This window comes from Syngnathus typhle, linkage group LG16, assembly GCF_033458585.1.
Source record: "Syngnathus typhle isolate RoL2023-S1 ecotype Sweden linkage group LG16, RoL_Styp_1.0, whole genome shotgun sequence".
NCBI lineage: Eukaryota > Metazoa > Chordata > Actinopteri > Syngnathiformes > Syngnathidae > Syngnathus > Syngnathus typhle.
In genome coordinates, this window is record NC_083753.1 from 2,478,673 (window position 1) to 2,505,676 (window position 27,004).

The following is a 27,004-nucleotide window of genomic DNA, read 5'->3' on the forward strand; positions in this document are numbered from 1 at the left end:
GGGTTGACGCTAACGCCAGATTTCCCGCGACGGCTATTCATTTGCTACTCACCAGCCTATAAAAACGGAAATGTGCCTCTGGAGAAATTCTCCATCGTTTACCTTCCCGCCGCTGCTAATTAGATTAACAACACCTCGCATGCAGAGGAGGCCTCTCGGGGTGGGGGATGGGCTAGCAGTTAGCTTAGCGACCGCGCGTATCGACCGCAGCAACCATTGTTAGCCGAAGGCGACTTAATGCAACGCTTCCCCGGGGACGCTTTGAAAGCCGGTCAATATTTACGGGAATTGCTGCCGTGGGCTTTTCTCTAATTTGGCGCCCGCGTTGAGCCGGGAATGTCCTGGGGGAGCTACCACTAGCGTGTGCGTGCGCGTTTGTGATTGTTGGCACTTGGTCGTCCGCATTGATGCGACCTTTGTCACAGTGATGTTGTAATTATCGGGCCTCGGTTGCCTGGATTAGAAATCAGAGCGACACTGAGAGTCAGTTCTGCATATTTAGTCAATTGTTTACAAATTGTCATTTGGTGCAGTCCAGTGTTTTTGTGTATTTCGGATTGTACAGAGCATGTTTAGCCTGGCGTCTATGCTTGGTTTTTGAGCTGTTTTCCTCACATGCATTTGGTCAAGCCGTAAAAAACAAGCGCATATTTTTTTGTATTGTTTTCTACTGAATTTTTGGCAGGTAAATATTAAAATAATTAATCAGAGTTTAATTGAATTTTTCATCTATACGTATAAAACGTATTCATTGAAATATTGAATTCACATTCGAGATTTTCATTCGATTTTTATATGTAATTTAAATCATGTTTGAAAAAATTGGCAGGTAACTATTAAACCATGAATTGTTTTTAATTGAATGTTCATTGAAATCTTGAATTTAAATTTTAGATTTTCATTTGATTTTTATATCTATTTTAAATCATTTGATTTTTCATATTTTCAAAATTTCGGCAGGTAATTATTAAAATCAAGAATCGTTTTTTCAATCTAAAACTCAAGACATACCGTTTTTTTCGGTGTATAGTGCGCAAAATTTAACGAATTTATTGTCCTAAAATCTGGGGTGCGCATTATACATGGGTACAAAAATTTTTAATTTTTTTTTTTTTTTTATTTTTTTTTTTTTTTTTAGAAAACAAAACCAACAACAGGACTGACCGACAAAGTCGTGGAACAAAAAGACAGGGTGACATTACCAAAGACAGGAACAGAAAGCAAACAGACATCATGACAGTAACACATGCAATGATCCGACGGTGAGCGAGGGGCAGACAGGACTTAAATACAAAACACGTTACATCGATTGAGGTGACACAGGAAGAGAGGGGCGACGCGAACAGGAACTATGGCAACCTAGACACATAGCAAAACTGGGGACGAGACGTGACAAATGTCCCTCGAAATGAAACTTGAAATCACCAAGTTTTGGTTTCCAAGGGTGTTTCTATTCCTCTTCAACGTCTCTCCCATACAGAGCCGCCTTTTTCACGTCCGCACGCCTCTTTCCCGTGCGCGGTGGTGCGTTTATGGGCAGTCGGAGAAATCAACGCCAACAAAAAAAATACATCCAGCCTAGTTAAGACCATACCAAAGACTATAAAAATGGGACCCATTGCCTCCCTGCGTGTGTGACGATCATTGGGACTTAAAAAAAAAAAAAAAAAAAAAGAAAAAAAAAAAGGCTTCATAAAAAAAAAAAATCTTAAAAATTGGGTGCGTATTATACATGGGTACAGGCTTTTTTCCAGCATCAGCATGCCATATTTAGGGTGCGTATTATACATGGGGACGCACTATACACGGAAAAAAACGGTATTCATTGAAATGTTGAATTTAAATTTTAGCATTTCATTTGATTTTTGGAACCACAGTAGAGCTTCGGTTTTCGAACACAATCCGTACCAGAAGGTTGTTCGAGAAGTGAATCGTTCGAATTGTATTCCAATTACAAATAATGGAGAAAAATTTAATCCGTTCCAAACAACAACAAAAAACCGTCTTTTTTAAGCATTTTTTTAATTTGCGCATTTTTGTCCGATTGCGCAACTGCAGCGCACCGCCGAACGCCCAACAGTAGCGCGTCGCCGACTGCGCAACCGCACTGCGCTGGTCGCATTATTGTGACAGAGCTGTCGCTGAAATTTAGAAAATATTTTTGAAGTCCTAATGGACTTTCCAAAATTTAAGTGGACCTCAGTGCCCAGGGAGCTTAATTTGGTCCGATCGAGCAACCGCAGCGCGCCGGGCGCTCACTGTCACATTGCTTTAGGAGAGTCTTTGTGTTTTAGGATGGTTTTACTGCTCCCACTTGCTTCCTTTGGAGGCTTGATTAGAGTTGATGCAATCTTCAGAGTAACGAGAACGTAATAACAAACGGAGTCAGTTGGCATGTGGGTCCTGTGCTCATCTAGCGAGGTTCGACAACCGAATTTCGTCCGACATCCGAAGCAAAAAAATCTCGATTTTTTTGTTTTGTTTTGTTCGAATACCGATTTGTTAGAGAACCGGGACGTTCGAAAACCGAGGCGCCACTGTACTTTAGATCATTTTAAGTGTCATATTCATAAATGTTTTGGCATTTATTTTTAATTGAATTTTTAATCTAAAACTCAAGACATATTCATTGAAATGTTGAATTTAAATTTTGTATTTTCTTTTGGTTTTTATATCTACCGTATTGGCCCGAATATAAGCCGTTTTTTTGCATTGAAATAAGACTGAAAAAGTGGGGGTCGTCTTACATTCGGGGTCTAGACATTATACCCATCCACAACGCTAGATGGCGCCAGATATCTTCAAAGGAAAAGCTGAACTTAACTCCCCAGGCCAAAGCGAACCCCTGTCACGAAGAATAAAAATAAAAATAGCGGTAGCAGTTTGCATTATTTTATTGCAATGTTTTTCCTTATTCAGATTTCTTTCAAGACTATAGTTACAGTTAGACTTTACTTTGATGGTTAATCCACTTATTGCAATTTTGTTGTTTTATCACAGTATATTGGTTTGTTTACATTTCAAAAACCAGAAGCCTTTAATTTACAAATGTGATTGCACTTTAGTTTACATATTTAAATGTTCAGATATTAAGATGTGATAGACAGTTTTTGCATGATTTGAATGAGGCAAAATAACATTATTTTTCTCTCGAATATATTGTTCTAGTCATTTGTTTCAGATATACTGTAATTATTTTCTGTATAAAAATTAAATTTGATGTTCAAAAAGTCTTTTTTCAAACTTGAGTCTTGAAAAAGAGGGGGTCGTCTTATAATCAGGGTTGTCTTATATTTGGGCCAATACGGTATCTCAAATCATTTTAAGTTTCATATTTGTTTTTGTTTGACTAGATTAAACAAGTAAATTAGGGATATTCAATAATATGTTTTTAAATTTCGTTTAAGGTAAGTGTGTACTCTTATGTAGTAGAAGATATGCAACATTTTATCTGATTGTACTTTGATAGATCAAAAAGATTCATTCTTGGAGGGAAATTGAGGGTTTATTCCATACAAATGCTAGGCTCAGTTTGGTGCGTGCTGTCTCTCTGTGTAGTGCACTTGGTTTGGTGTGATTTAGTTTTTCTCGGCGACCTGATGAAAGTGTAAGTTTATGTAAGCAGGGCCTCATTAGCTGCCTGCAGTAGGCAAACACTTTTTGCTCTCATGTCGTGGAAGTGAATGCTTTTTCAGCACCACGTGTGTGCGTTTGCATGTCACTATCAATGAATGTTTCCTCCTGTGAATGTTAGCAAGCCAACAGCAAGTCCTGTGTGTCCTGAGCTGATGTAAAAGTTGTGTTCTCGTGTTATTTTGGGACGGCTGGGCCGCTGATGTCCACGTGCGGGTCCAAAGGGAGAGAACTCAAGACAAAACTGCAAAACAACTAACACAGCAAACGTGAAAGAGATCAACCTGAGCTAACTGGCTAATGCTAACATAATCATGAATTCCTTCATAGTCACTTACAGATACAGAATTTGATTCAAGTTCCTTTTATCAACATTGATAGATCTACAATTCCTTCTTGTAGATACTGACCAACCCAGAATTCCTTCTGAACACTTGGAGAATGAACAATTAAGAGATCCTGAATTGCTTCCTGTTGACATTAACAGAACTTTGTCAGGGGTTCACTTTGTGGATATGACCCAAGAAGGGATTATTCCCGTTTCTGTGAGCTCCTATGGGAGAAATAGGAGATAAATTGGTATTCTGGAGTGGATTACGTTACGTCCCATTGTCGACTTGCTGCATGTTTAATGTTTGACTTGTGAAATGTAAGGGGAAAAAAATGCTGTCTGAAAGTGATGATTTCCACCGGGAACGCATTGAGCGATCCCGTCAGTGAGAAAAAACACGCAGGGTCTCACGCAGCCCGTTACAACATTTTAAAATCGGAAACAAATCAACCGGAGGCTCGTCACAGGAAACTTTTTGGCAAGGCGATGACGACTCCCGCCTCCGAGTTGTTTTCCATTAGCAAAGGAACTCTCTGGAGACACCAAGGCGGGAGGAGGAGTGCTCGCGCGGCGCCCACTTGGACAAGACGAGGAAAGTGGTGTAAAAATGAAGCAGACGAGAAGCAGCGAGAGCAATAAATACCTCTTGGCACACACGCAAGATTCCCTTGTGATTCCCCCCAAAAAGCAGCGAGCTTGTTGGCAAGTGCTGTGTGCGTATGTGCGTGGCCATTGGGTTAGCAAGAAGGACGAGGCGGAAAGTGCCTCTGGAGATGCTCACTCACTCTCTATATTGAGAAAAGAAAAGAAAATTTGCATCAATTTGGACATTAATACAAATTCAGTGTAAAGCTAGTCAGACGTTAATTAGATTACGATTTGTAAAAGTTTGACGCCTTCATCCCCAAATTCCTGGTTTGCTTTGCCTTTTCAACCGGGGAAGTCCAAACGTTTTCCTCCACGGGCCACATAGAGGAAAAAAATCTAAGTCCAGGCGAGGGCCAGAATGTTTATTTTTATACTCCATTTAGTCCATGATGCTGACCGCTAAAAAATGGATGACCGTCGTTTGTCCGGCCCTTTTTAAACCATGCAATCTTTTGGAGCCTGAACTATTCTGGACCAGTCACAATTCATAGTCATTATATAAAAAAAAAAAAAAAAAAAAAAAAAAAAAAAAAAAAAAAAATCTAAAGTGATGTCAAATAATGGGTCCACATTCAAAACGTGTGTGTGTTTGTGAGATGAATACTGCCGAATACATTTTCTCGACTGCAGTGTGCAGAACATTGTTAAATGCTGCAGTATGTAAATATTGTCGTGATTCTCAACTTTAAATGATGAAAAAGTGGAGCAAGACCATCTCACGGGCACCAGCGCACGAGCACCTTCAAGGGGGTTGTCATTAGCGCAGAAGATCAACACAGGCCCGTGCGAGAGCAGCTTTAGCTTTTGTGCGGAGACTTGATCTGACAGCGGCTGCCGCTACTGCTGTGATGAAAAGTGCCGCCGTGGTTCTGCAAGGACGCTCCCGGCTAAACGCTAACCGCTCTTTGTTCAGATTGTTGCCCCGAAGCGCTTTGTTAACTACCGTGTTTTTCCATGCATAATGCGCCCCCGTGCATAATATGCACCCTAAAAATGGCATGTCGATGCTGGAAAAAAGCCTGTAATCATGTATAATACGCACCCAAATTTTGACTCTTACTTAAGTTCGTAAACGCAAAATTATTTCGGAAAAAAGATCATCTTTGGGAACAACCGGATGTTATTCTTCTGGTCAGTATCACTGCGCATGCGGTAGTAAACTCGATAGCGAAGAAATGTTTCGAAATTGTGTAGGGTACATTGCGACAGCAAACGAGCAGGTGATCGAGCAAGCGTCTGATACGAGAGCATTGTGTTCGTATGGAGCGTGTTTGAAGTGAACAGCAGAGAAGAAAGGAACAAGGCTAAGTGTTGTGAAATAAAATATTACCTGTATTTAGGTAGAGAACTGAACTCTCATTCTTTATATAGCTGACGTGTCTTGCGCATCCGTTCTGCGCATCTGTAATGGCGGCCTCCGTATGATATCCGGTTTGCGATGGAGATTAAAAACCAAACAATATTTGACAATAACACACCATCAAGGATTGCACCATCGCATAAAACGATGTGTCGTCAATTATGAATTTTACTGACTAAGTGTGTTGGGCAGGATGGCTGAATGCGATGCGCGATTGACAACAAACAAGAAGAAAGGTGTGATTTCAAGTTTTATTTTGAGGGAGATTTTCTTCAAAAATTGTTGTACCCATGCATAATGCGCACCCCAGATTTTAGGACAATAAATTTGTTAAATTTTGCGCATTATACATGGCAAAACACGGTAATTTATTTCATGGTGACCTCTGACGCATGCGATGCAATCTTGTGTTGCCTTGTATCGGCGTTCTGGATTGATACGTTTCTGGATCTGTAAGTGACTCCATTTTGCCTCCATAAGCTAGGAACAAACTCCCCAATTAAACAAAAAATGACTTAATTCTCGCTCTGTTAGTAACGCTTTTTTAAAAAGATAACTTTATTCTATAATAAGCAAGCGATAGATAGTGCTGATCAAGTAATTCCTACAGTTGGGAAAACAAGTCTTGGAAGGAGGCGAGCGTCTGATCAAATGGATGTAAATGAAATGGAAATTAAAGATGCAGCAAAACAAACAATTAGAGCGTTTGGGAAAGCAAACACGCTCCCGCTCAGCGCTGGTTAGCGGCGAGTGGCGCTAACGAGTTGCGTGGGCGGCGGATGTGTTGAGAGGTGTAGCTTCCCTCAGGTGGGTTGGGGTATTGGGGCTGGTTATTAGATTAGTGTGGGACCAGAATTTCCTCAGGACTTACTGACTTCAATTAAGAACAGAGCAGTTGCCTAGTGTAGCAGCTCAGTAATTGAGTGGTGCCGCACTTGTAGTGTCGTCGCGTACGAGTAGAGCCAAGCAAGAACGTCAACATTTCGTCGCAGTGCAGTGTTGAGTCCCGGCCTTAAGTCGCACTTGCAGTCACGTACAACGCCATTGGTGGTGCCCCCCTGAGGAAATTGGGGGTGTTGTTGTTTGCTCCGACAAACGTGTCAACCCATAGACCTTCGAGACAAAATCTTGCAAACGCATCCGGTTCCGGAAGGAGTCCATTTGTTTTGCTCAGGGACAGACGGGCTACCGCTCCAAAAATTATTCCTCCTTCCTCGCTAACCTTCTCGTCCTTTTGCCTCTTTGTGTCAGTTTGCTGGAGGCAATTAGACGCCTGCAGGCGAGAAAAGACCGCTTTCCTCATCCGACATGCTCCTTCCTTCCTTCCTTCCTTCCTTCCTTCCTTCCTTCCTTCCTTCCTTCCTTCCTTCCTTCCTTCCTTCCTTCCTTCCTTCCTTCCTTCCTTCCTTCCTTCCTTCCTTCCTTCCTTCCTTCCTTCCTTCCTTCCTTCCTTCCTTCCTTCCTTCCTTCCTTCCTTCCATCAAGGGAAGAACCCAGCAGAGTCTTTCACGATCTATCGACTGGAACCTAATTAGATGACGCTCAAGCCCCCTGCAGTGACGGCGCACACATACACACGCACACGTGCAGGCTGCGGCTAGCTGCTGTAGTGAAGCGACTGACCAGTCGAGGCATTGAGACTCGTCTGTCGTATCATGTCGTTACCGAGCCGTGCATTAATGTCCCTCTATAATAATCAATAACTGTTGAAGGATACAGTGAACGCTCCGCTACATGACCGCCGCCGACACACGTGATGTTATTCCGTAATGTACCGTCATCTGGCTTCGGTTTTGGCCTACTTTATGTTTTTTAATGCGATTTAAATAACTTGGGTGTCAATCAAGAGTTTAGGGAAGACTAATAAATCCAAATAAAATTACAATTGTCCTTAATTGTCCTCATGTAGTGCACTGGTGGAGTAATGTATTAACATATAGCGCCGTGGAGTCGAGTTTTGTTGTTAAAAATGTGTAGCAGTGCAGTGGCCAAGTTGCGTCGCTAGCTTCTCTGAGTAATTGCTATCAGTGGCGCATCAGCTTCATTGGCCCAATCCCAGCTATTTTTAGAGCACCTCATCGTACGGCGAGCTGTCAGATCTCAAAGCTGCTGACTGCTGACAAACAAACTGCGACCAATGAAAGTGAGGGAGAGCCCAAGTCAGCGTGTCATGACGACAATGGCAGCGCGCTAATGGCGCCGCTGCACACAAACAGCAATTGAAGAGTTTGCTACTTGTCATTTCGGCATTGTAGCGCTCTTTTGTAGCGGTTTTATTGTGGCAGGTTGCTATTTCCTGTTTGAGTTGGCTTGACGGGACTCTCGTAGTGGGCAGCAAAAACGTTTATTTGGACTGATGCTAGCATGATTGGTTGCCTCTGTTCCTCCATACTTGACGCCCTTCTGGAATTGTTACTTCTTCCCGTCAGCTCCCGCCAGGAATTCCGCTCCCCTTTAATCACATTTCCACGACAAAGTTTACATGGTGTCATTTGCAACGGTGCCATTTCCTTCAATTCCTGGCGCAGCGTCGTCAATCCCTCCAGGGACGGGAGCCTGTTCAAAAACAATAAGACTGCTTCATAATTCATACAACAACGTGAGCCACTCAGCTCCACCAGAAGCGCACTGAGAACCAGCTACAAAACCCCGAATCACCCAAAAAAGATTCCGCCTGCACTTGATAAATATCAACCCCAGTCCACATAAAGCCGATTTTCTGAAGGTCACCTACATGATTTCCACGAGTCGAGATGCTTTTTGTCTCTGACTCCTGTCCGGTTGTTTTACGACCCCGATTAAGTTTTTTTAAAAATCCGAAAGAGGAGAAAAATGTGCGAAGCCTTTTGTGTATGCGAGTCTTTTTTCCCCCACGATTGTGTTTTATAGCACCGCAGAGGATCGATAGCGCGACGGCACAGGTAATAGCTCGGCGGCTCTATTAGATGTCGTATTGAAGGAGAGGCGTTCAAGAGCATCTGGATCATAAAGATCCCGAGCTGCCTCACAATTGACGCTGTGACAAATGCACGTCGTTACATTGCGGCACGACAGTTGGATCATTCCAAAAAACATGTCGAATCAAATCGGAATCGCACTGAGTCATTCCACTTTGTAGTCAAAATTTGCTTGAATTGTGTGGCATTCTATTTATCAAGTCGGAATCCCACTGAATCGTTCCACTTTGAAATCCAAATTTGCTTGACTTGTGTCACATTCTATTTATCAAACGATTTGATGAGTACTCGACTCTTTTAGACGTGAGGATGTTATTTAATTTTGTGGCATAATCGCCTTTGATTTTCTGCTTTGGTTCTTTTTTTGCAAATCAAAGGCAGCCTTTGCGCTGCTTCCCGGCTGGTCTTCCGGGAAATGGCGGGCGACTTTTGCGTTTTATGTTCCAATCACAAGCACTTAGGGCACTAACGAGGCGTTCATTTCTTCCAATTAGATTCGTGACTTTTGAGGTGGAGGGTCAACATTTTGTGCTCATTAGCGCGCAACCTGAGGCAAAACCGTCTCCGCTTTGGCTGTCTGTCGTTGACTTCCGGCTGCCTGTCCTCTTCCTCCGTCATCCCTCCGTCATTGCGCCCGCCTGCCGGGCCTCGAGCCCATTTCTAAGGGAGATAAATGGCAGCTTCCTTTCTTGGGCTTTGGAGACCTTTAGGAGCCTGCAAATCCCAAAAGATTTTGTGGGTTCTCGTAAATTTAAAATGCTTACTAATAACGTTTTCTTCTGAGCATTCTGTATTACTGAAATTAAAATGTAGGCGTAATATTACATTTTACATATACATTTCTCAAAAAGTCCCCTCCGTGAGTCGTCACCTTATCGTGGTGGAGGGGTTTGCGTGCCCCTATGATCCTAGGAGCCATGTTGTCTGGGGCTTCTTGCCCCTGGTAGGGTCGCCCATTGCAAAAGAGTCCTAGGTGAGGGGCCAGACAAAGCACGGCTCACCGAAGCCCCTTATGATGAAAAACACAAATGGACTTCATTTTCCCTCGCCCGGACGCGGGTCACCGGGGCCCCCCTCTGGAGCCAGGCCTGGAGGTAGGGCTCGAAGGCGAGCGCCTGGTGGCCGGGCCTTCACCCATGGGGCCCAGCCGGGCATAGCCCGAAAAGAAAACGTGGGTCCCCCTTCCCATGGGCTCACCACCTGTAGGAGGGGCCAAAGGGGTCAGGTGCAAAGTGAGCTGGGCGGCGACCAAAGGCGGGGACCTTGGCGGTCCGATCCCCGGCTGCAGAGGCTGGCCCTTGGGACATGGAATGTCACCTCTCTGGCTGGAAAGGAGCCGGAGCTGTTGTGTGAGGCAGAAAAGTTCCGACTAGACATAGACTTGCCTCCACACATTGTTTGGGCTCTGGTACAAGCCCTCTCAAGAGGAGCTGGACTCTCTTCCACTCTGGAGTTGGCCACGGTGAGAGGCGTCGAGCAGGTGTGGGCATACTTATTGCCCCCCAGCTGGGCGCCTGCACATTGGGGTTCACCCCGGTGAACGAGAGGGTAGCCTCCCTCCGCCTTTGGGTGGGGGGACGGGTCCTGACTGTTGTTTGTGTCTATGCACCAAACAGCAGCTCAGAGTACCCACCCTTCTTGGAGTCCGTGGTGGACGTGCTGGAGAGCGCTCCTTATGGGGACTCCATCGTTCTACTGGGTGACTTCAATGCTCACGTGGGCAATGACAGTGAGACCTGGAAGGGCGTGATTGGGAGGAACGGCCTCCCTATCTGAACCCGAGCAGTGTTCTATTATCTGTGCTCAACACGGATTTTGTATGATGAACATCATGTTCAATTATAAGGGTGTCCATGTGTTTCCATTTTGGGCAGTAAGTCGGATTCGTTCCCAGTGAGGGTTGGACTCCGCCAAGGCTGCCCTTTGTCACCGATTATGTTCATCATTTTTATGGACAGAATTTCTAGGTGTTGAGGGTGTCCGGTTTGGGGACCTCAGCATCGCGTCTCTGCTTTTTGCAGACGACGTGGTGCTGTTGGCTTCTTCAAGCCGTGATCTCCAGCTCTCACTGGAGCGGTTCGCAGCCGAGTGTGAAGCGGTCAGTATGAAGGTCAGCACCTCCAAATCCGAGTCCATGGTCCTCGGTCAGAAAAGGGTGGAATGCCCTCCCCGGATCGGGGATGAGATCCTGCCCCAAGTGGAGGAGTTCAAGTATCTTGGGGTCTTGTTCACGAGTGAGGGCAGGATGGAACGCGAGATCAATAGGCGGATCGGTGCAGCGTAGGCAGTAATGTGGACTCTGTACCGGTCCGTCATGGTAAAGAGAGAGCTGAGCCAAAAGGCAAAGCTTTCAATTTACCGGTCGATCTAAGCTCCTACTCTCATCTATGATCACGAACTATGGGTCGTGACCGAAAGAACGAGATCCAGGATACAAGCGGCCGAAATGAGTTTCCTCCGCAGGGTGTCCGGGCTCTCCCTTAGAGATAAGGGGAGAAGCTCGGTCATCCGGGAGAGACTCGGAGTAGAGCTGCTACTCCTCCACATTGAGAGGAGCCAGATGAGGTGGCTCTGGCATCCCTGGGGAGGTGTTCCGGGCAATTCCCACTGGTAGGAGACCCCGGGGACGACCAAGGACGCGCTGGAGAGACGATGTCTCTCAGCTGGCCTGAGAACCCCTTGGGATCCCCCGGGATGAGCTGGATGAAGTGGCTGGGGAGAGGGAAGTCTGGGAGTCTCTCCTAAAGCTGCTGCCCCCACGACCCGACCCCAGATAAGCGGAAGAAGATGGATGGATGGATGGATGGATGGATGGATGGATGGATGGATGGATGGATGGATGGATGGATGGATGGATGGATGGATGGATGGATGGATGGATGGATTTCTCAGAAAGTTATCATTTTTTTCTTGTAAATTGTAATAACGCTAAATTTGTAATATTTTTCTCTCAAGCCATTTTTCTTGTTTGCCTTCTAGTCTTTGAATTATTTTTTAATTTTCGTTTTTAATTCATGATACTTAACTTTTTTGTGTCATTTACAACTTAAGTTCTTGAAAAATTCACAAATCGCACGCGCGGCGATGTTGACAAAGGACGAGGAATTTGATCGATGGATTTAATGATTTAGAGTGCACAGATGGTTTGATAACATTATTGCTTGTATAATAGTTATTTGATATATAATTTATATATCGTTATATGGGCCTGTGGAATATTTTGAAGTGCAAGAGCCGTCAGCGGCGCGCACGCATTCTTGACAAAGGACGATTGATGGATTTAATGAATTGGAGTGATGCAGATGGTTTTATTAACGTGTTATTTATGTAATAGTTTTTTGAATAACTCTGAATTTTACGTCAGGGCCATTCTCAGCTATTAGTTTGTGTTTATGTCACGTTAGCATAGCTATCCTTTAGCCTGTTGTTGCTCGTTCATGACTGTTCTTGGTGTTGGATTTTGTCGAATAAATTGCCCCCCAAAATGCGATTTATACTCCGGAGCAATTTATATATGTTTTTTTTCGCTTTTTTGGGCATTTTATGGCTGGTGCGACTTATACTCCGGTGCGACTTTTAGTCCGAAAATTACGGTACTAATCTAAATTTCCTGAGTGCAGCAATCGGGAATATAAATCAAATTCGACATCAGGCACTAGATGAGGGCAATTCTGAATCGACTGACATGTCGCTTGAAAATAATAAAACATCAATAAGAGTCCTTGAAAGTATGAAAACCAAAACAGATTTTTTTTGCATGGGTATTTTAGAACTGTGACCAAAATTCAGCCTGGTAATTCAAAATCAATCGCCGTCCTGCTGGAGCACGATTCCAAATCATTTGGAGTCTTGTTGACAGTGAAGGTCCGCAGAGGAACAGTTAGAGATGCGTTGGACATCTCTCTGCGTGTGTGTGGCTGGGTTGGGGGGGTCATTTGTCACGGGCGTGAACGATGTTGGCGGGCTAGAAATAGATGGCGGCGGCACGATAGATTGCGCCGTTGTCGCTGTCGCCGTCAGCGTGGTGGTGGCGGGCGGGGGCCTTTGTGGCCGTAAATTCCCAGGCCTGGAACGAAAGCCGGCCAGCTCGGGCTTTATCTAAGAATGATAAATTCGGCACACTTGCGGGGCGGTGGCGGCGGAGAAAGAAGAAGAGGAGAGTGCTCGGGAACCTTGAGCTGATGGATGGCGGTCGGAATGACGTCGGGAGTGAGGGAGCTGTCCTCTGGGTGGAGAGCGTGCACTTTCTTTACGGCTTCTGCTTCAAAATGTCCGGGAGGAAACTCGTCTTGCCTGCTTTTCAGGAACATTTGGATCATGGCTCCTCTCGTACGACAGGCGCTCACTTTATATCGAGAACAAATCATCACAAGTGCATATTAGTGTGTAATATTGTCAAGGGGAGCCGAACACAAACCCGCATGCATTGCACGCGTTCTCACTTGACACCAAAATGGTAGACTTATTCTGCCTTTTCGACCATGTTTTTTTTTTGTGCCAAGCCATTATTGACGTACTTGGCAAATTTCATGTTACTCAGTAAAATTGGATAGGATTTAAAAAAAAGAGCAATATCACGCCAAAATGGCCATTTCAGAATAAAATGTTAGACTTCCTTTGTCTTTTCCGGCATAGCTTCTTGAGACTTTTTTGTGGCCCTAGTCATGACAGACGTTTCTGGCAAATTTTTCATTGCTACGCAAAACTGGCTCAAGGGTGCCGCTGAGACAAAATGGTCCCTTCAAAGCAAAATGGAGGACTCTGTTTTCTTTCAGGTATGATTTTTTTTGTCAATCTTCCTACGACAGACATACCCACCAAATTTTATGCGGCGCAATAAAAGAGGCTTCCAGGGCTGATTCTTATTGTGCTCCTCCAGGACACAACCGAGCCAAAAATAGCCACTTCAAACCCAAATGTCAGACTAGTGGTTCTTCTTACAACAGATATGGTGACCGAATTTCACCTTTGCTAAGTCAAGCAGTATTTTCTGCCTTCAACAGGAAGATGACGGCAACCGTTAGAGTTGTGCTGATAGTGCCATTTGGCCACGTCACACCACTGACAATAAACCGAGCTCCATTACGTGCAATAAAGCCAACCCTTTGCCATCCATCACAGGCAAACGTCTATTTTTGGAGCCAATAACAGCTAGCTAATAAAACCACGCAAGCAAAGCGGCATTAAACATGGCCGCCGATCATAGGCAGAGGTCACGGGGGTGTGGAGGAGACGCTCCGTGGCTTGATAATCACGGCAAAGAGGAACACCTGACATTTGCTTGGAGGGCGTCTTCCTTCCTGTGAAATAAATGCACGTTGCACCCCAGGGATTTTCTATTTCAAAATTCAGTCAGTTTGACTTGACATTGTGAAATTTGGTAGACATGTTGAGCACAAATAGACACACAGAAAAAGTCCCTACAAGCCACGCTGACATGACAAATTCTCATTTAAAAATTCACATCCCCAATGCAAGTTTGACAGTGCACTGTGAAATTTGGGCGGCGGTTCTATCATGAGTAACATCGACAAAATACAGAAAACTCGCCATTTTGGTTCATTAATTCAGTGATAAGTTTGACTTCCATGAACCTTAGTTGACGGTTTATCACATAAGTAGAGCTGCAATACTTCTCTGGAGGCCATGCCTGAAAAACCACTGGAAGTCTGCCATCATGGTTTGAAGCAACTATTCTGACTCGCTTGTGCCCTTTATAGAACTTTTTTTATCTTTAATTCAGCCGCCAACAGGCATCGCTGTTATGTAGATGAAGCTGTCACGAACCAAATATGAAGGGGGAAAGACCCCATCAGGATGTTTTTTTTTTTTTAAAAAAAATTGATGCAAGGGCTTGAAAAGGTTGTGTGAAGTTCAAATGGCGCAGATTGAAATTTTCCTAGCCGTCAAAATGATTTCAGAAGACACCATAACCACGTCAAGAAGCTAACGCTCGTGACGTCACGCAATGAGCCTCCACTTTTTTTCTTGCATCCATCTTGCAGAACATCAAAGGTCTCATTTAGAAGGGAAATCTTTGACTGCAAGAAAATAATTTTCATCAACTAAGTTTCAGGAAACACAACAAGAACCAGGGCTCCTAACTTGGAGTCTGTTGCAGTATGTTCAAACAAAGCCCTTCCAAAATTTCAGACTCTTTTGATGAATTGCCACGACCCAATTTGTTCGCACGCCGTCCGAGATGAACAGTTGTTCGGTTAGGCCAAACAGGACCGCCCCTTCAAAACAGGCTAATCCTTTTATTTACCAATCTGGTCGTCCTCTGGCTGAACTAATCACAAAAGGTCTTTTGTTTTTCTTTAGAAGTTTTTCTTTTTTAACTGTCTTCTTTACTCAGCAAATAACTTTTTTTTGTGAGGGGGGGGTGGCTCCACCAAAAAACTTCCGTCAAACTTATGTTTGCGAGCATCTTTGTGTTGCAGCTGTTCTTCATGCGACAGAACGAAGGTTGATTCAATTAACTGTCACTTGGACGCTTTTCTAATCAGTGAGGAGAAATAATTATGCCAGCGTCACATCCTTCAGGGACGCCTTTCTGCTCCAGCGCAGACGGGGGGAAATGAATAATGACGGCTCCGGGATGCCACTGAAAACTCGCAGGGTGCGTTCCAAGTCTTGGTCTCTGACAATTGATCTTCTTTTGAAGGAATTTGCCCCCCAAATCAGTCAACAGCAGTTTTTCTATGGGTGATGTAAAATTGATAGCAATGCAACTAGCGCGAGCATAGCATCAAGATAAATGATCATTTTGAAGATGTGCTTCTGGAATATTAACAAAAAGAGATGAACTCCTGACACCGATTGAAGGAAAATTGGGCGGCCATGTCATAGGATACACAAAAAAGTCACAGTTCTTTTTTGGCTGATTAATCGACTCATTTGAGGCGGACATTTTGGGTTGAGGGATACATTTTTTGGCCTAATTACAGTCAATGATGATGATTTTGAGGAATAGCTGTAAAAAAGGGACACCAAGGATTGAATTGATTTGTATTATTGCCACTGCGTTCTCGTTGGCACACCTGCTTCACTGGCAACTTTTTATTTGGATTCGACACAATGCCGGTCGGTAATCTGCTCCCACGTGCTCGGCCAAGCTTCTATCCGGCAGCTCAGCGTTGGTGTCTTAAATTGCCCGCCCGCCCACCTGCCTCAAAATTCAATTTCGGGATTCATTTGTTGAGCAAATTTGCTCGTTTTCAAATCAGCCGCTTAGCAGGCGAATTTGCCACTGAAGTGTGTGTGCGACAAACAGCGGCAGCGGTAGCCGTCTCAGCGCTAATCTCCTCGCTTGTTATTTACCCAGGCGTGCATGCACAGACATACACATACACTCTCACACCCAAAATACACAGACACAAAGTGCACATGTTGAGTCACACACACAGCAGTTAATCGCAGTGTGTGGAAGTGATATGCCATTTTTTTCCATGTATAATGCGCCCCCATGTATAATACGCACCCTAAAAATGGCATGTTGATGCTGGAAAAAGCCTGTACCCATGTATAATACGCACCCAAATTTGGACTCCTACTTAAGTCCGTAAACGTAAAATTCCATCCATCCATTTTCTGAACCGTTTAGTCGCGGGCACGCTGGAGCCTATCCCAGCCGTCATCGGGCAGTAGGCAAGGGACACCCTGAACCGGTTGCCAGCCAATCGCAGGGCACACAGAGACAAACAACCATCCGTACTCGCACTCATACCTAGGGACAATTTGGAGTCTTCAATCGGCCTACCAAGCATGTTTTTGGGATGCGGGAGGAAACCGGAGCGCCCGGAGAATTATTTCAGAAAAAAGATCATCTTTGGGAACAACCGGATGTTATTCTGCCGGTCAGTATCACTGCGCATCCGCTAGCAAACTCGATATTACATGAAACCAAAAAAATGTTTTACTACAAAAGTTGAGTCAAATCGGTGTTAAGAACCCTCCATACTAAAAAAGAAATCAAAAAAGTCCATTGAGGCCGCTGAATGACAAAAAAGACACAGGAAGTCAGCCATTTCTTTTTTGGGTCCTTCAAATCGGCTCTTTCATTTTTGACAAATTCAGCCCCTAAAGCCAGTTTGACTTAGAAATACGAAACTTGTAGAATACAAGAAAGCCATGCCTGAAAAGACACAGGAAGTCGGCCATTTTGGTATGAATTAACTGCTTTATGATCATTTTCCAAGGGTGCTTTAAAAACCATAACTTGGAACTATACCTGCACCTTATTTTTGGAAAACTGCCCAATAAGTCTCAAAATGTCACGCTTGGAAAACAAAGGAAGCTCGTCAATTTTGGTTTGAAGCTGCCATTTTATAGTCAGTTTGAAAATTCCCCAGGGTCTTTTCAAAGGCAAACTCGTCCCAGCGACAGGCAGCCTGCAAGTAAACGCAATAAAAAATGTAGCAAGGTCCTGACCCAGGAAAGCTTGAATGAGAGTAAAGCCTGGCCGGATATCAGATTCTCCTTGAAGCCAGCACTAAGTTAACATGTAAAGACGCCAGTTTGGCTAAAGTCTGCTGTTCCGGCACAGTAAATAGGCCACAAAGATGCTGAATTATAAATGTGTCGTAGCACAGAGGCGGCGGCGGTGCTGTGTTAATGAGCCTGTTGGAGGAAGGAGGGATGGCAGTGTTTGGAGCCCATGTTTTCCCGATGCCCGTCAACCAGCTGATTATTCCTTTTATTAGTCGGCTGTCCTGCAATTCATGTCCTCTAAGCAACCTTTTGGAATGTGACGAAGGACCACTACCAGAGGACCAAAGTTCATATTTGAGGAATTGACACACAGATGCGCTATAAATAAACACATACATTTTCTCAACCCAAATTGGCTCTGGTGCTGCATGCCAGGAAGACTCTGCAAGTCTAATCCAAGCTGGAAGCCCTCATTTGAAACCTCAAGGCAAGGTTTCGAAACCCTAACTCCAAGTTGAAATCTTACGTTTGAAAGGATCAAGATCGAAGCGCAATTCCGACGGAGGATGATGCGTCCTGTCAGCTGGCAAATGTCATTGGACAATGTCAGGGTCTATCATCTCAGCACTAACTTGTTTTCCGCTCGATCCTGTGACATCCCCCCCCCCCCCCCCCCCTCCATGTCTTGGTCTGGCTAACCGTTCAGCTTGAAACTGCCTCTGTGAGGTGCGGAATGAGAGGCAGAAGGCCTGCGGGGTTTGTGCAGGGCAAAACTTTTATCTGGACTTAAATTTTAAATCTTGACTCAGACTCAAAACTTTCAATTGAAAACCTAACCATCAAAACCGTGATTTCAGCTAATATGTCTTGAATCCCAAGCCTTGCTTAGAACCCTAACCTTGGTTTTATACATCTCTCCCGGTCTTAGAACCTTAATTTGAAACCCTATCTGTTCTTTGAAAACGACTCATTGTGTAAATCAATTTATCTAGTCAAATCGTGTTTGTGGACTGTGTTCTAGTGATGAGAAAAATGTCAATCATAGGCGCCCCTGTCCAATTATTTGTTGTTGCTTTTCCTTTGTCAATAAAGTTTTCTGAAAAATCTCCTTGACTTGCCCACCCATACTTCACGCCGCCTCGGCTCCTTTTATGACGCCATCAACCCGAAATAGACTATCGATTCCACTCAGATTGCATTCTGCGAACTGACCGGGCCAGAGCATCCCGTCCAGGTGAGCACCCCCCCCCCCCCCGAAATAAAGGGAAAAAAAGAGCGAACGCGTCGAGGAGGAGCGGCGGGAGCGCGCAGAGGCACGCGCGCGCCAGTGAATCATCCGCAGTTTCCACGCGGAGCGGCGCACGCAGGTGGCGGGGAAGGCAAGGCAAAGAAATTCAGTTGAGGAATTTGCAGGGATGCTGAAGGAAACCTTTTAAGGCCAAACGCATTCGCGAGCTTTTTGTTGGGTTTTGTGCCTTTTGGTGCGGTTTTGCCCCCTTGTCCAAAGTTAGTTGAAATCCCCACGATGCTCCCCTCCACGGCTGCTGTCCTCCTCCTCCTCCCGCCGCCGCTGCTGCTGTTGCACTTACGTGGATTTACCTCATCCGCCGCTTTTTAGCTTCACATCGTTCCACGCATACCATCATGGACCTCCTCCTCCTCCCCCTCTTTCTCGGACCCCTGCAGCTCCTCCTCGCCCTGCTCGGTAAGTTGGCTAAAATGAGAGGGGGAAAAAAACTCGTGGAGAAATTATCACGTTAAAAGTTGTGCGCGGACCCAATTGAGGTGCAGCGTTAAGTTGTAGACGGGCTCGCACGCACACCTGATGCAAGTTGAGCGAGACAGTGAAGAAGCGCGTGCGCGCACCTTTCCAGCGGACACTGCGTGTAGGCGTGTGCGTTAGTGGAGAAGTGCATATGTGCGCTCATGTGCGGCCTTTGGTGGCAACAAAACATGTGCATGAAAACGCACGCGCGCGCACGCAGATTGAGACATGGCTAGTGCGAATGTGTGTGTGTGTTTGTGCGGTTACACACTATTGTCAAACAAAGATCTAGATATTAGAGTGTAAAAGTGTGCGTGCGTGTGCGTGTGTGTGTGTGCGCGCGCGCGCCAGTTGGCATTATGAGGACACACATGGACAACGATGCAATGTTGTATTCAACCTGTTTGTGTATTTGTGTAATGCAACAAACACGATTAAGAAAGCACACACAGTCGGTTAATGCAAGTGTGTGTGCATGTAGGAACGCACCACCCACACATTAGTCTGTGCTTGCCAATGGTGTGTATGTGTGTTTGCATAATTAAGACACAACAATCTTTCCATCCCCAACAACACAATGTTGTACTGATCATGTCAGTGTGTGTGCGTGCAAGGCATGTTGTCAGGCGCCTCTGCATCCGTATGTCGCGCTTACGTAGGTGTGTGCGCGTCTTAGTGGATGTGCTGTGTTTGCGTCATTAAGATTTATGACAAACGCTATATATATATATATATATATATTAGGGGTGTAAATCGCGGGTTTTGTCACGATACGATATAATATCGATACAAAGAACTACGATACGATATTTGCCGATATCTTAAAGCCTGCTGCAATTCATTCACGATATATCGCGATATAGTGCTCTACGATTGATTCTTTTTTTGATAAAAAATATAGAACAATATCCTGATTTATAACAATTCATACGCAAAATCAACAAGTTACTGCAAACTCAGAGTATTGCAGTATACAAAGTGCTTATTTTAACACTGAACTTTGATATCGTGTTTTTTCTTTATATGTGCGGCGAGATTTGTGCTCCCTGAATATTTGATCACCGCATGGCAGGATTTACAAACTGCACGTGTCTTGTCCGTTGAGCCATCTTTTCTTTGGAATCCAAAGTGCTTCCAAACGAATGACTTGAAGCCTAAAGGGGAGCAAATTTCTTCGTCTTTTTGGACACTAGCAGCCCAGGAGCCGTGTACTAGTTGTCGACTCCCCTTTCACGTGCCTGCTCTGCTCACAACACAACGCCGCGCACTGCTCCCGGAAAGAGGAAGCAAGCAACAATGAACTGGATTTCAAAATAAAGTCGCGTCTAATGTCCGAAGTCAAACACGGCGATATAAATCGATGTTTACGTTTAGCATCGATGCCAATAAATCGTAGAGCATTATATCGATTAATCGATGTGTATCGATGTATCGTTACACCCCTAATATATCTATCTATCTATCTCTCTCTCTCTCTCTCTCTCTCTCTATATATATATATATATATATATATATATATATATATATATATATATATATATATATATATATATATATATAACAATGTGTGTGTGTTTGCCCATGTGTGTGCGTGCGCTTGTCGGTCCGCACCTTGGCAGCTGAATCTCACGCTTACGTACGTGTGCGTTATGTCAGAAGGTGATGCTGCAACAAAAGTACAAGACAATAACATTACGAAATATTTTGTCCTTTGATCTTTGGCTATTGTATTGGAAAGGGTCCTAAATCCATTAGCACATTTTTCTCTATGGTAATAATTGAAAATGATTCAAAACATCCAAATGTATATGGCTTAGCTATTTATGCATTTTATGGGGTCATACCCTTTGATCTTGGGATGTTTTTTGGGGGGCGGGGGTCATACAAGAATCTGCCTGTCCTGTAATCTTGGGGAGTTGTTTTGGTAAGGGCGTCATGAATCAACCAACAAACACCCGCCTGATTAGGGCAGACTACATCATGTCTCTCTTTAATGTTACTCCGCTTTGGGAAGGAGGGATTTATGGGCTACATTGTTTTTCTGTTTCATCTTTTTTACGTGGTGGCAGGGGGGTCATAGATCTTCGGTCACTGATGGTCAGATGAGTCATAAATCCATCAGCACATGTCCTATTGGGCATAATTTGATTCATTATCCTCTGCTGTGAACCGAAGCATGCTGAGTAAAATGCAGGCCTTAAAACAACAACTGTTATGTCCCAATTGACGGTCAGAGCGCATTGATTTGTTGGTGACAAAAAGCTTTCCAAAGGTGGGGGCATCTGAGAGCCTAGCGTGTTAAACTGTTTTGGGACCTTTGGGATCAATTTATCTCTGCAGGTTAGGGGCTCAGCATAAGTGAGGTGTACCAATTGTGATGTATAAAAGCGACAAGGTCCAAAAGAAAAGCTGGTCTAAGCTAGCAATCATCAATCATCCCTGTCCCGTGTCCGCGTAATCTCACCATCAATAGAGCTGCAGCAAAATGTCGAGGTGGCGTTCAAAAGGCAGCTGAAAATGGGCACAAAATTACCCCCAAATTCCTGCTCCAAATCAAAATGGCTGACTCACTAGAGAGGCTCCTTGAGACTTTTTGGTGCTTAGTGACAAAAACAACTCATTTTATGTAACAAAGTCGAACAAGCTTTGCTGGCGGAATTTTCAAAAACATGACAATGAACATGCATGTATGTATGTCTCTTCATAAATTACTAGCATATTAGCTAACACTGAATCGTGACGTAAAACGTTAGCTTTGTATTTGACTTTTTTTTTTATACATAATGACTCAGTGTAAACAAAAAAAAAAAAGATGCTTCTTTCTGTGCATCCACTTGATGCCTTGTGCTGTGCATGCTATCTCCTTCGGGCAAAGCAAAAAGAACATCGGCGATTGCGTCCAAAATGACGGCCCGATATGGAGAAATACATGTGTGGCAGAGTGAGTGAATCAAAGTGCAGCAGTGACAACGGCGGTACGGGAATTACATTTTTTTTCAGTTTTTTTGCTCGGCTGCTTATTATGGTAAAACCCTGTCATTTTCCACCGGCTTTTATCAAAGGACAATTATGTCATCAAGAGAATGAGGCTGCCCTTGCTAAAGGATACGGCATTTACTGGCAGAGCCCCGCATTTAACTTTGTCACCAAAAGGCTGCTGGCTGATTGTGAGATGCCGAAAAGGTTGCAGTTAAGTACAGTACGCGCGTGGGAATATTTTGCGTGTGAATGGACGTAACTGGTGAGGCTTCAAGGCTCAACTTGTACTTCCAACGTCCGCCGTCTCATAGCAACAAGTCTGGAAAAGTATTAGCCGCAGTGGTGTCATAAACGCTTCTGTTGTGTGAGCCTGGATCATCTTCTCCACGCTGTATAAAGTCTTTTGTAGTCGGAGATCGTCGAAAACGCCTCGGTGGAGTTTTGCCTAAGCGAATGTGCATGGACAGATCCACTCCCACCAATTGACAAAATCCGGCAGCTTGGCAAGTGTTATGAGCGAATGAATAGTTTTACCTTTTGGAACACTGTGCTTGAAAGTCAGCCAGCCTACAATCCAAATGCAGGTATGGCTATTTTTGTTGTTGTTTTGGAATAGTAGACTCACTACAAGATACATTTTCAGAAAGAGGCAGATTAAAAAAAATAAAAGACAGAGACCAAACTACTATGCAAATGGACTAATTGTATTAAAATGTGAGATTTAAATCTTGATCTCTTGGGTATTTTCAAGAAAGACTTTTTGTTTTAATGAAAACACATGGGAACTGTTTCAATTTGCAGAAAGACTTCTCGCTCTGTTTTAAATGTAAGACAAAGGCCAGAAGGAAATGAGACGTTGAAAGGAGGTACAAATCTATTTTGGTAGTATTCAGGCCAGGCCACATTAAAACGGGTCTTCCTTGATAAGTGAGGCGAGTGTGAGGTGTCCCGATCAGACCTTGAACACGTCTCCCCTCCGCAGGAAGAATCTAGAATCAGGTCAGGTTCTCGTTCCTTCAAATCACTAATCATGTGCAGCGTGCCATTTCCAAAGGGGCCACGAGATCGCTACGAAGCCAATCAATCCACCTCCGATCGTCCATCCGAATCCTCAAAATGCTTAACACCCCCTCCCCTTGACGCAGAAGAGAAAATGGGCCTCCCCATGTTGGCGGGATTTAACTCCTCACCGCATGTCATTTCTGTCATATTGCGTTGCGGCTGCAAAACCTATTCACCGTTGCGCCTTTTGATGTTTTCCCGCTCCTTTCCTGGCATCCCTCTCAAGGATAATCGTCATTCTTGCACAACAAATCCCTCATTTGGTCTTTTTACCCCCCCTCCCCCCGATGGTTACTGTCACGATAGTTGCTCATGAATTCAGCTGGTGATACGAGTACGACCCCTTGATGGGGTCCTTCATCTCGTGTTTGGCAATTTGACTAGGGGTGATAAAAAAAAAAAGAAAAAAAAAGACTCGCTTTGATGTTGCCTCAACCGCCGGTCGCCGGTGAGTGATGCGTCCGCAGTCGCAAACAAAATGGCAGCGTGTAAGGAAAAACCTCTACAACAGGTGTCATGAAAGCTCAGGGGCTTGACTTGGACCTCCCTCTCCTAATCGGTATCTTTTATCAGACAATTCTGAATGGCGTTCCTCAGGGAAAGGTCTGTTCATCTTAATGCGAAAGGCTCTTGCTGTCCATGCCGTTAAGCACCACCTTAAGACCGACGCGGCCGGCGAATAACGATCCGCTGGCTTTGGCGTCCCTTCACTTAAACCGGCACTAAGACGGGCGGCAACTCCTTCTTACTGGAGCCGCTCGGATCATCTCCCTTTTTTACTAAGCCCCTAAATCCTTGGCGCCGAGCTCTTTTTTTGTTCCAGCGCCGCGCTTCTGCTTGAGCTCGGATCCAAAGCGAGCGACGAACGTTATTAGCGCGCTGACATTGGCTCTGGAGTCAAGTGCTGTGTGACACCTGAACTTTCAATTGACATCAGATTCATTAAACAGGTGGAACTTTCTCAACAAGATGGAGAGATTACCCCTTTCTCACTAACGAAGCTTAGCCAGAAGAAAAAGGCATGTAAACACAATTGTGGAAGACATAAAGTCCAATTAAAATCTCCTCGGGCACCACCTTCGTCTTCTTCGGCGGCCGCCCGCTGACGTGTGGGTCAATGCACCGAGCGAGCGCAGCCAGATGCTTTCTGGCAGAGAGACACTTGATGGTAATATCAACGCCTCATTTAGCCGATGCACGGAACGGTGACGGCGCGCTTTCGTGAGCGGCCAATTAACGGCACTCTATAAGACAAATTGAACGCGCAGCGCAACATTTCAAGTCCAACAGCAAAGGTCTGGTGGTGGCTGTGTATCCCCTAAAAGCTGTTTGAAGTTTTGTGTGAAAGGTATTGACTGGAATGAAGCGGAGCCACAAATTTTCACGGGTGTAAAATTCAATTACCATAATTTTCGGACTTTAAGTTGCGTTTTTTTTCATAGTTTGGGTGGGGGGGCAACTTATACTGAGGAGCGACTTATATGTGAATTTTTTCATACATTTAAAAAAAATCCGCGATAAACGAACTGCGATGTCGCAAGGGATTACTGTAATTTGAATTTCAAGTGACGGTGCGGCGCGGCGGTTGTTTACATAAAGGACAAAGATTCGATCACGGGATGACGAACGGCTTTGTTTGTAAGTGACACGGAGGACGAAGAGTTTGAAGGGTTTAATGATTTGGAGTGACACAGTAGGTTTGAAAAACTATTATGGCTTTTACGCAAGCCCGGTCCTACTCTACGGAGCTCTCGTTCACCTCCGTGGATGGAAGTCGGGGGCCGGCGCTCGGCCGGGTGGATGGGGCTCGGACATGGCTTTTACGCATGCCCTGTGATGTCTCGTCCCCAGTTTTTTTGTGTGTAGATTGTCATCGTCTCTGTGTGTCTGTGTGCTCGCCCCCTCCCATCCTGTGTCCCCATGATTTAGTGTAATCATACTCACCTGCCTCTTGTTACCTGTGTTGTATTTAAGTTCTGTTTGTGTGCCACTCGTTGTCGGAGCATTGTTGATGTTGAAGTCTACTGTCATGAGGTTCATTTGGTTCCTGTCTTTTTGTTCCACGTCTTTGTCGGCCAGTCCTGTTGTTGGTTTTGTGAGAGAGTTATGTTAGTCTACCAAAGTCTACCTGCGTTTTGAGTTTGCTTCAATAAACCCTGGTCCAAGCTGCACTTGGCCGCCCTGCTCCATTTCCACCATCCGCTCGTGACATGCCCGATCCTACTCTACAGAGCTCTCTTTCACCTCTGTGGATGGAAGTCAGGGGCCGGTGCTCGGCCGAGTGGCTGTCCGGGGACGGTGGATGGGGCTCGGACATGGCTTTTACGCACGCCCGGTCCTATTCTATGGAGCTCTCTTCCACTTCCGTGGCTGGAAGTCCACGCCGCCACACGCCTGAAAGTTTGTTTTGTTAAATAAAGAGCCGTTTACCAAACCCACGTCTTTCCTTGTACTTTGTTAATGCTACAATATAGTTATATACTAGATCTGTGGAATAACGACGAAGTTGATGTCAGGGCGCATGCGCGGCGTTGTTGACGAAGGACGAGGAGTTTAATCGATGGGTTTAATGATTTGGAGTGACACAAATGGTTATTTGATATATAATTTATATATCGTTATATGGGCCTGTGGAATATTTTGAAGTGCAAACGCCGTCAGCGGCGCGCACCCATTGTTGACGTAAAGGACGATCGATGAATTTAATGAATTGCAGTGACACAGATGGTTTTGTAAACGTGTTACTCAAAATGTTACGTCAGGCCCGTTCTCAGCGCTTCGTTTGTGTTTATGTCACAGGTTTAGCATACCTATCGTTGAGCCTGTTGTTGCTCGTTCCTGTCTGTTCTTGGTGTTGGATTTTGTCGAATAAATTTCCGCCAAAATGCGACTTATACTCCGGAGTGACTTATATATGTTTTTTTTCACCTTATTGTGCATTTTATGGCTAATGCGACCTATATCCCAGAGCGACTTTTAGTCCGAAAAATACGGTCGTTAATTTCGCAACTTTGCGGTCTTTTCCTCCCGTGTCATCAATGTCAAGAAGACCAAATGGGGTTGAAGTCGACCCTTGAGTCTCCAGCTTCCTTGGTCGAATGCGCTCCCCGAGAGTTTTCATCTCAGGTCCGCCTGACGACCCGTGGCATACACCCGTGGTTTTGAAAGAGAGATGAGGAAGTCCAGGGTGACCCGTCGGGCCAGGAATCGATCACGTCCTTCAAGGCTGCTCTGAACTTGACCAGCAAGCAGAACCAACTAAGAACATGCCAATATTTTAAGCAGCAGATTGGATCAAAGCCTCCGAGACTTCGATAAGATTGGGGAGGCTGCACCAAGCCAACAACAAAGTGACACGCTTCACCTTGTTGAGATGAGTGAAATCCCGTCACACTTTCACTGATGTCATTGTTTATATTTGTCAACCAGAATAAAGTTTGAATGCCCTTTATTGGTGTTTATAAAGGTAAGAAGTGTGATATCATCGTGGTCCATCGTTGTTCCCGTGTCACTATTTCATGTGAAAGTACACAGAGAGGGGCTTGAAGTCAAATTTTACAGCATCCGAGGTGGAATCAGCAGCCTGACAATAACGGCAGCTGTGTTGGCCCTTTCACACAAACCGCCTTTGATATATTCCCCGATCACTCGAACAAATCAAGACGTACGGGGATCACCTTGTTCAAGGTGGACCCCGACGATGTTCCGCAATTCCCGCGCTCTCCGGGTAGCGTCCCACCGAGATTGCCTCCTAAATCCCGCCAGTCAGACTCGTTCGGGCGCTGGTACGCTCGGCTTAGCTCCCCTCATCCGTCGCTTGGCCGACTGACGCTTTT